This window comes from Bos taurus, chromosome 17 (assembly GCF_002263795.3).
Source record: "Bos taurus isolate L1 Dominette 01449 registration number 42190680 breed Hereford chromosome 17, ARS-UCD2.0, whole genome shotgun sequence".
Lineage (NCBI taxonomy): Eukaryota > Metazoa > Chordata > Mammalia > Artiodactyla > Bovidae > Bos > Bos taurus.
In genome coordinates, this window is record NC_037344.1 from 41351324 (window position 1) to 41360531 (window position 9208).

The 9208-nt window shown below is 35.4% G+C and overlaps 1 long non-coding RNA gene across 2 annotated transcripts; it reads left to right on the plus strand.

Annotated features, from left to right (window-relative positions):
- Positions 1-2665: 2665 nt before the first annotated feature.
- Positions 2666-8432, plus strand: LOC112441998 (uncharacterized). 2 transcript variants are annotated; one of them, XR_009491048.1, is made up of 4 exons: positions 2666-2834; positions 3819-4114; positions 6136-6243; positions 8084-8430. It is a non-coding gene; the product is annotated as an uncharacterized lncRNA (long non-coding RNA). The 2 variants fall into 2 exon arrangements; XR_003029954.2 differs by having other exon boundaries at positions 2685-2834; positions 3819-3884; positions 8084-8432.
- Positions 8433-9208: the final 776 nt, after the last annotated feature.

Below are 9208 nucleotides of genomic sequence, written 5' to 3' on the forward strand. Positions count from 1 at the left end.
TATTTGTGTTTTTACAAATGCCTGATTATTTTTTATTCAGTGCCAGACATTTAAAATTTTGCTTTGCTGGTTGTTAGAATTTGTGCATCCCTTTATATATTTAGAGTCTTTTCTGAAATACAATGAAATTATTTAGAAACAATGTATGACATTTCTAAGGCTTGTATTTCATCATCAATGTTTTAATCTTTCTAAGACTTGTGTTTCATTGTTGTTAGGCAGAATAGCATCTAGACTAGGATTAATCTGGCCCTGCTATTGAGGAAGTACCCTTCTAAGGACTCAACTTGATGCCTGTGTGTTAGAAGGCTTTTTCAGTCTGGCTCATGTGAATAGCTGCCTGGTTCTTTGCAATTTCTGGAGTTTGCTTCTCCCTCATCATTCTGACAACAAGTAAAAAATGACCAAATTTAACGTTAGTGGGTGAGAATTTTACCATGATCTTCAAATAGTGTTTCATTTCTGATATAGACAAAATCAGAAAATATCTATGACTTCTTTTTGAAATTTTAATGAATAATGATTATTCTCAAAACTTTGAGAAAGTCATTATTTTGAGCTCCTGGGGATAGTGAAAAAATTTTCTTCTCTCTTTCTGATTATCAATTGGAATATTCTTTCTTAATCTTATTAATGCCTACACAGTCTAACTTCAAATTAAGAAATAAAATAATTCTTTATTATCACAGATAAATCCAGAAGTCGTATAAGGATATATTTACAGTAAAGATAAATGATTTGTTCAAGGTCATTGATAAAGGTCATTGACAGACATCCTATCATTGAATCTGCATTTCATACATCAAAAACTAAGCTGAACATTTTCTAAGTTCCATGTATTTTTGAATGGTGAACTATTTGACTATTTTTTTGGTTTGGCCAATTGGGAAATTTGGATTTGAAAGTGTAAGGAACTATGGTACCAAAATTATTGATCTCTCTTTCTTATTAAACTGTTTAAATGTTGCGAATGACATTATGTAATATACCACTGTGGTTTTTTGCAGGAATATCACATTCTGAGATATTCAAGAGCTTTCATTATTAATATTCCTACTAGGAAACAGAATGTGAATGATGTCTGCACCTATAGATGAACTTTTTTGGATGATATCTTTTTCAATAGTAAATCTAAACCACACATAATAAATTAAGGAATCCTTCTGAGAAATAAATTTTTAAAGTAATAATCCTGTCAAAAACACACAAGTCTTTTGACCTGGGGTTATGCTTCTATTGTAGGAACTTTTCACCTGGTGACATTATTTTCAGGATAAAAATGTTTAAAAGAAAGCACACAGATCTTTTTTTTTTTAAATAGATTTTTCAGCATACAGAATAACATAAAATAATGTATCTTTCACTAAGTTTTGTCAAATATTAGCTTCAGCTTTTATGTGTATAAATCCATAAACTCAAGAAAGCATTCTTTTGTGATTTGTAAGCTTTAACTGAATGCTGTCATATATCTTTTTTGACAACTTGCTTTGTTTTCTTTATGTGGTTTTAGAATAAGTGATGTTGACATATGCCAGTTCATGTTGCTCGTTTAGACCTCAGGGGAGGATCACTATGGATTACTTTTTTCTGTCCTTCAACTTTATGTAACAGGATTCATACCGTGTGCTACTCTGTGCCTATCTTCTTCCACTGAACTATCTGTGAGACTCATCAGTTGTAGTTTTTGTTGTTAGTAGCTGGTGCTTTTAGAGTTTTATGGATATGTAGCTGTAGTGCTTCTTGTCAAGACAGTTTAGGAGTTGGGCAATGACTTGAGGTGTTTTGGATCCGGGTCTTGGGATTCCATCTTTGTGTCCATCACTTTGCCCCTCACTCTGCAGTGGCTTTACCCCCTGGTTCTCTGACCTCTGTCTTCCTTGCCCAGTGAGACCACAGGCATCTTGGATTCTAAACCCCTGCAGGAAGAATGTGAAAATGACCCAAGGAAAAGACAGAGTTGATGTGGTTTTTACCTCCACTGCTTTTTTCAAGAATTATATTTTTAGATACTCCCTATATTTTTTTCCAATCGCTTCAGACAGTTTTCTCTTATTTTATCTCATCTTAATAATTGATTTTGACAAAAAAAAAGTTATTCTGGTACCAGCTATTCTGTTTGCCTGGATTACAGAAAATCCTTTCTATACAGATGTTTTAAAGTGTACTATTAGTACATTTATTTTTTGTCCTTTTAGGAAAATTTAATCTAATTATACTGTCACAAATACAGTTTACTATGTTTTGTACAATTTTTTAAACTTTGCTTTTGATTTTTAAATCTGTGACTGACCTGAAATTGATTTTTATGTTTTATTTTTGGATATATATTATTTTCTTACATAAATAGTTTGTTGAGCACACTATTCCTTAAATAATGCACAGAACTATTTATTTATACATTTTGCTTAAATATGTATAGGAAGCACTATATATTTAATAGGGTTAATCTTTTTAAATATGCATTTATATTATATTTGACGAGATGCTTATTATGCCAACCATGGGCAGAGTACAACAGAGAATATAATTGCATTTGAGGGACAAATTATGCTAATTTAGAACACTCAAATTCTGAAAGTGTCATGTGACTGAGGTTCAGCTCTTCCAAGATATTCTTAATTAATCAAAAAGTCTCTGGCTATAGTCACACAATGCCTCTGTTCTAGAATTCTCCAGAGAAACAGAACCAATGGGATATATCTCCATCTCCATCATCTCCAACTTTATCTCCACCTCTATCTCCATCTATGTCTGTTCATCTTGAAAGAGAGAGCTTTATTATAAAGAATTGGCTCATGTGACTATGGACATAGGCAGATTCCAAGATCTTTAAGGTAAGTTAACAAGCTGGAGACCCAAGACAGCCAGGGGTTCTTGGGTTCTATTGGATGAGGTCTACCCACATTTGGAATACAAATCTTCTTGACTCAAGCTATCAATTTAAATGTTAATCACCTTAAAAAGTACATTCCCAGAAACACTCAGAATACAGTGACCCAATATTTGGACACCTTGTGCCCCAGTTAAGTTGAAAACACATTATACAGAAGTAACTTTCTTGCATATGATATATGGCAAAACCAATACAGTATTGTAAAGTAATTAACCTCCAGTTAAAATAAATATTTATTAAAAAAAAAAAAAAAGTAACTCTCTTAACTCCCAAGTAGTAGTGGTACCTTTACTACCAGTCTCAGTGATTAGTTTTTTGCCCATTTTCATTTGTCATAGTAAGCATCAAGGAGTCATTACATAAGTGTCATTCATTCATTTGAAAACATATTTTGAGCTCCATTAAGTCTCAAGCTTTGTGATAAACACTGGAAAGTTATAAAGTACATTGTGACATTAAAGAAAGGTTTAGGGGATATGATTCAATACTACTTGTCCAGGAAGAAACTTCATAGCAGGGTAAATGGCCTACAAGCACCTCTCAGTCAGGCAAAGAATTTGACCATTCAAGGAACAGAAAGGAAGTCACATGACATGTCACATGACAAATCATAGTACAGATCAAAGTAAAGATCTGATTCTACATTCTAAGGAAAATGAAGAGAGTGATAGCTTTTAAGTAGCAGAATAGCATATCCAACTTTTGAAAGATCATTCTATCCTCTATGTGGAAAATAAATGAGAAAGAGGCAGAGTCAAAATTAGAGGAATGGAGTTCAGTTCTAAGAGATCTAGACAGCAACAGAGTTAGAGATAACCATATACACATACAAATAAAGGAAAAATTGACAGCACTTAGCAAGTGATTGGATTTAGGGGAGGAAAAAGAAAGGTGTTAATAATGATTCTTGGGCTTTTGATTTAAGGAATTGCTCAAGGACTTCTAATGAACTACCATTTGTCGAGATGGGGAACTCTACATGCAAAATAGGGTAAGGATGGAAAAGATCATGATCCTGGTAAAGTGAGAAAGCTCCTACTCATCACTGTGCATAGGCTCAATGGGACAGAACAATCTTTCCACCACCTGGCTTACATTGTTATCCTAGAAACTCCCTTTACCATCATTCTGATGTTTCCATCACATCCTGCTAACTGGTTCCCTCTTAGTTTTGGCTATTGACATCACTTTGAAAGCAAATCAGCCAGCACCTTCTTTCAGGTCAGTACATGGGGAAGTTCATTTTTGTTGAGATTTTGCTTCTCTGGAAATGTATTTATTCTATCTTTACACTTTATGTATAGTCTGATTGACAATGAAATTCAAGATTGAAGAATTTTGAAGGCTTGCTCTGGTATCTCACAGGTTCTTCAGCCTGAAGCCATTTGAATATTGATTCTTTGCACGTGAGCATGAGTCTTTTCCCACCCCTAATTTCTGGAGTTTAGTAAAACTTCTCTTGGTCCTCCATGTGCTAAGATTTCACATGTTGTGTCTCTGTATTGGTCTATTTTTACCCACTCTGCTGAGTTCTCTATTGGTCACTTCAATATAGACGGTTATCTCTCAGTTACGTTGTTTTCTTGGATAATTTTTTGAAGATCTCCTTTTCTTTCATTTATTTTTGCCATTCCTCACTGATTTGTAATCAACAGCAACTTTTTTCCTGAAAATATCTTGGCAAAGTAAGCAATACAAAGTGTGTCATATGGTTTGTTTTTCATATAACTTTGAGATTCTTACTGCAGTGAAAGAGATGGATGATGTTTGCTCTTATTACAAATAAACAGACATCTGTACTACTCTCTGCCCTTCCTTGCCCTACAAAGGTGGGAATGGAGTAGGAGGATATCAATCAGAAACTCTGCAGGGTATTCCACAAAGAGCACCAAAAGATCCTGGAACAAGTGATAAAGACAGTTAAGAAAATAAGATAACCTTTCATTGTGAATTTGTTGTCAATCCATAGAATCTGGGAGTCACACAACAGAAACACTGGCTCGCAGCAAATGTTAAAAGGAAAAATAAACATCAGTTTAAATCAATTGTTTTAACTGGATAGAATTACTGGGATTATGTGTAAATTCACTCATGCACTCTATGGCCATTGGTTAAATGAGACCGCTCATCTGCTATGATGGATAAAATAATCTATAACTTACCAATAAAAAGCCAGACTTCCTCTTCAGAATGCTTTCTGTGTTTTTTGAAGTCTGTCTAGTAAGTTAAAACTAAATAATTTTGAATTCAGTGTTTCTTTTGACTGAGTTAATTGAAGAAGACTCTCCAATCTTCTCTTTCAAATTCTTGAAGCAAAGCACAGTTTTCGGGTTTGCTATCTACCCATATAAACATTAGATTATGGGATTGTGGCATGGTAGTCAACCAGGGTGCCTTTGGTGACATACTCAAAGCCAAAGTGGCTGAGAAAGATCTGGGAGTCACAAAGGAACTCAGTATGAAACCAATCTTGTGCCTCCCAGTAAGGAGAACAACCTCCAACCTCTGAGTTGATGCATTTGAAAGCAAATACACTGAAGATTCTATTGCATCTCCATGGGCAGAATAAGAATATCTGGTCCTTTGAGTATTTACTAAGGCTGCTTTGGGAACAGAATGCTAAATATTAATACACAAAGCCTAATTTGATAGTTTTTCTCCTCTTCCTTTAGAAACAGTTTTCTCAGTAATACTGAGGACTATATTTTATACTTTATCTCTGTGTCATGTGGCATGCCTGTTCAAAAACACAGTTGATCAAAGTTTCTGATCACTTGTATAGTCACAACACTATCATTTTATTTAGTAATTCACAGCAGCTAGTGTTAGAATCTTTTTTTAGGTAATTTTACAGTCCTTATTAATATGCCTGTAAATATTACAAATTTAGTCCAGAACTTCAAGTATTTTCAGTATAGTCTTTATTACCAAAGTCATAAAGTATTGTTTATATGTATCTGTCTCTGTGTCACCCACAAGTAATAAAGACTCTTTTTGTAAATTTCCTTTTAACTTTTAGATTACAACTTTTAATAATTTTGGCTTCTCTTACCTGAATCTTAATTTCTTATATCAACAGCAGTAATCTCTAAACTGACTAGAAAAAATGTATAAAGGCAGAAACTTGTTCACAATCAATGTTTTTTCTTCTGGATCTACTTTCTTTTTCTTTTATTCTGTATTCTGATTTAATGTTATCATAATCCTGGAATGTTTGTTTGTGGCTCTGGCCACCATTACAGTTGAAAATACCCAATGTCATGCCAGAGAGTGGAAGACGTGACATCAACAGATTCTGTGCTAAAGACACATAAATGGGATATATTAATGCAACATTTAGCAGTTGGAAGGTGAGTTAAGGGAAAATTTAGTCCCATTGGTGAATTTACAGAGTCATAAGTGAGAATAAATTGGCAAAAGAGGCTCAGAAATAATGGCTTAGCTTCTGTTTCCTCAAATGTTTACAGAAAAGTGAGAAAGAGGGCATGATTTTATTGACCTGCACTGATATTATCTGATTCATATTTGTCTATGCCATTATTGTGATATGCATGCTAAGTCACTTCAGTTGTATCACAACTTTTTGCAACCCCATGGTCTGTAGCCCACCAGGCTCCTCTGTCCATGGGATTAACCAGGCATGAATACTAGAGTGGATTGCATGCCTTCCTCCAGGGGATCTTCCCCACCCAGGTATCAAACTCCTGTCTCTTATGTCTCCTGCATTGGCAGGCAGGTTCTTTACCACTAAGGTCACCTTGGAATCCCAATTCAATGCCAAATCTGTTACGGAGACTGTTTGACAGTTTCCAATGACTTAGGCAACCGTCAGTGGTTGTTTCTAACCTCTATAACTTCCAGGCCATGCTCTTTGGTAAAGTGCTCAGTCCCAGATGCACAGTGGAGCCACCTGGGCAAGATTTAAAATAATATAGTCATCCAGATCCTCTCCCTAGAGATTCTGATTTAATCAGTCTATTGTTCTTAAGCACTGATTGTTCTTAAGCATTTTTAAAAAGCTCTCTAAGGGATTGTAATATGTGGCCAGAGTTAAGAACCTCATGGCATCCGGTCCCACCACTTCATGGGAAATAGATGGGGAAACAGTGGAAACAGTGTCAGACTTTATTTTTCTGGGCTCCAAAATCACTACAGATGGTGACTGCAGCCATGAAATTAAAAGACTCTTACTCCTTGGAAGAAAAGTTATGACCAACCTAGATAGCATATTCAAAAGCAGAGACATTACTTTGCCAACAAAGGTTCATCTAGTCAAGGCTATGGTTTTTCCTGTGGTCATGTATGGATGTGAGAGTTGGACTGTGAAGGAGGCTGAGCACCGAAGAATTGATGTTTTTGAACTGTGGTGTTGGAGAAGACTCTTGAGAGTCCCTTGGACTGCAAGGAGATCCAACCAGTCCATTCTGAAGGAGATCAGCCCTGGGATTTCTTTGGAAGGAATGATGCTAAAGCTGAAACTCCAGTACTTTGGCCACCTCATGTGAAGAGTTGACTTATTGGAAAAGGCTCTGATGCTGGGAGGGATAGGGGGCAGGAGGAGAAGGGGACGACAGAGGATGAGATGTCTGGATGGCATCACTGACTCAATGGACGTGAGTCTGAGTGAACTCTGGGAGTTGGTGATAGACAGGGAGGCCTGGTGTGCTGCGATTCATGGGGTTGCATAGAGTTGGACACGACTGAGCGACTGATCTGATCTGATCTGATCTGAGTCTGTGTTATGCAACACTGTAGTTTCAACAGTGTACAATTTCAGACATTCAAGCCCATAAAAATCTAGAATCAAGAATTGAAAGTTTAGTAATAAGCTTAGAATTTATTCATATATTCTTTTCAGACAGGTATCTGTCTTGTATCATCCCTGATGGCTAATGATCCGGGTTTGGTAAAGTTTCAGTGCCGTGATGTTTCTGACAACTGCAAACTTTTTTCTTAGTCAAGTCAGAACATGTTTTCTTTTTACTCAGAATTTCCTTTGTAATTCTGTTTTGGATAAGCTTTGGGATGATTTTACTGAGTGCTTATTCTTATATCTTCATAACTTCCCTGTGAATACTAGTGGATTTGTCCATTGAATATCAATATTAAATATTTTTAGTGGACAAACATTTTGAATTATTTCATTGCTATTTATAACTAATCTGCCTGTACTTTTTTGCATTTAAACAGGTCTGAATGTTCTGTTCTTCAAATTGTAGAAGACAAAATGTTTCCTTTTACCAGGCCTCTGACTCCAAAGACTTACAGCTGGTTGTAACTCGAAGCTTCATTCAGCTGATTTGGAAAATCAAAAGCCTATGATTGAGTACTGACTCTGCCATCAGTAAATGAACATAGATCCCTTGAACACTGATTATATTCTCAGAACACTGGTATCAGCAGAGTATTTAGAAGTACAATGATAGAAATAATGACAACTACATTAATGTAGTATATCTTAGAGAAGTAGAAGTTCCTTGCTATGAAGGAGCTCTAAATGAATTATAGAGATAAGAATACAATAAAAAATTATGAATGACCTATGGCAGTATGTATAATAATTTCTGTGATAAACTATATGTTCTGTTGGGGTTGAAAGTGTAGGGAAATTAATAATGGTAAGTACTTGTGAAAGCCTTCAGAAAAGAGGAGGACTTGAAAATGACTTTCATTTTGTCTTGTAATGTTTAGATAGAGAATTGTAAATGATAAGTAAGGTGTTCTCTGTAAGTCAGGGAGGGAACAGAACAGGTATAGATGAAGAGAGAGAGAGACAGAGAAACAGAGATAGATGAGAGGGGAAATACAGACTCTAAATGGAAGGCACATATCAACATATGGAAGAAGGTAAGCTAAGTGGTATGGAAGCAGATTGCAGGGTGATGAACAGCACCAGCTTTGAAGTCAGGTTGATGTGGGTTCATTTTTTGTACTGTTATTTTTTAAATTGAGCTATAATTGACATATAACATTGTGTATCTTTAAGATGTACGATGTGTTAACTTGATACACTTGCATATGGTAATATGATGAACACCATAGTGGTAATTAACACCTCTCTCATTTACATAAATATCATTTCATTTTGTTTAATTTTTTGTTCCTGTGTGCCTCCCGAATACAAAGAATGAAGTGAATGATCATCAAGAGTTTATGCAAATAAGGCATTAAGTTCAGTCATGTTGGCAAAGAACTGAGTTCCAAATGACAATAGTTTGTTTGTAATTTTTACTTTATATTGAATACAGTTGATTTCTGGGAGTAGAAAAATGGCAACCCACTTCAGTATTCTTCCCTGGAAAATCCCATGGATAG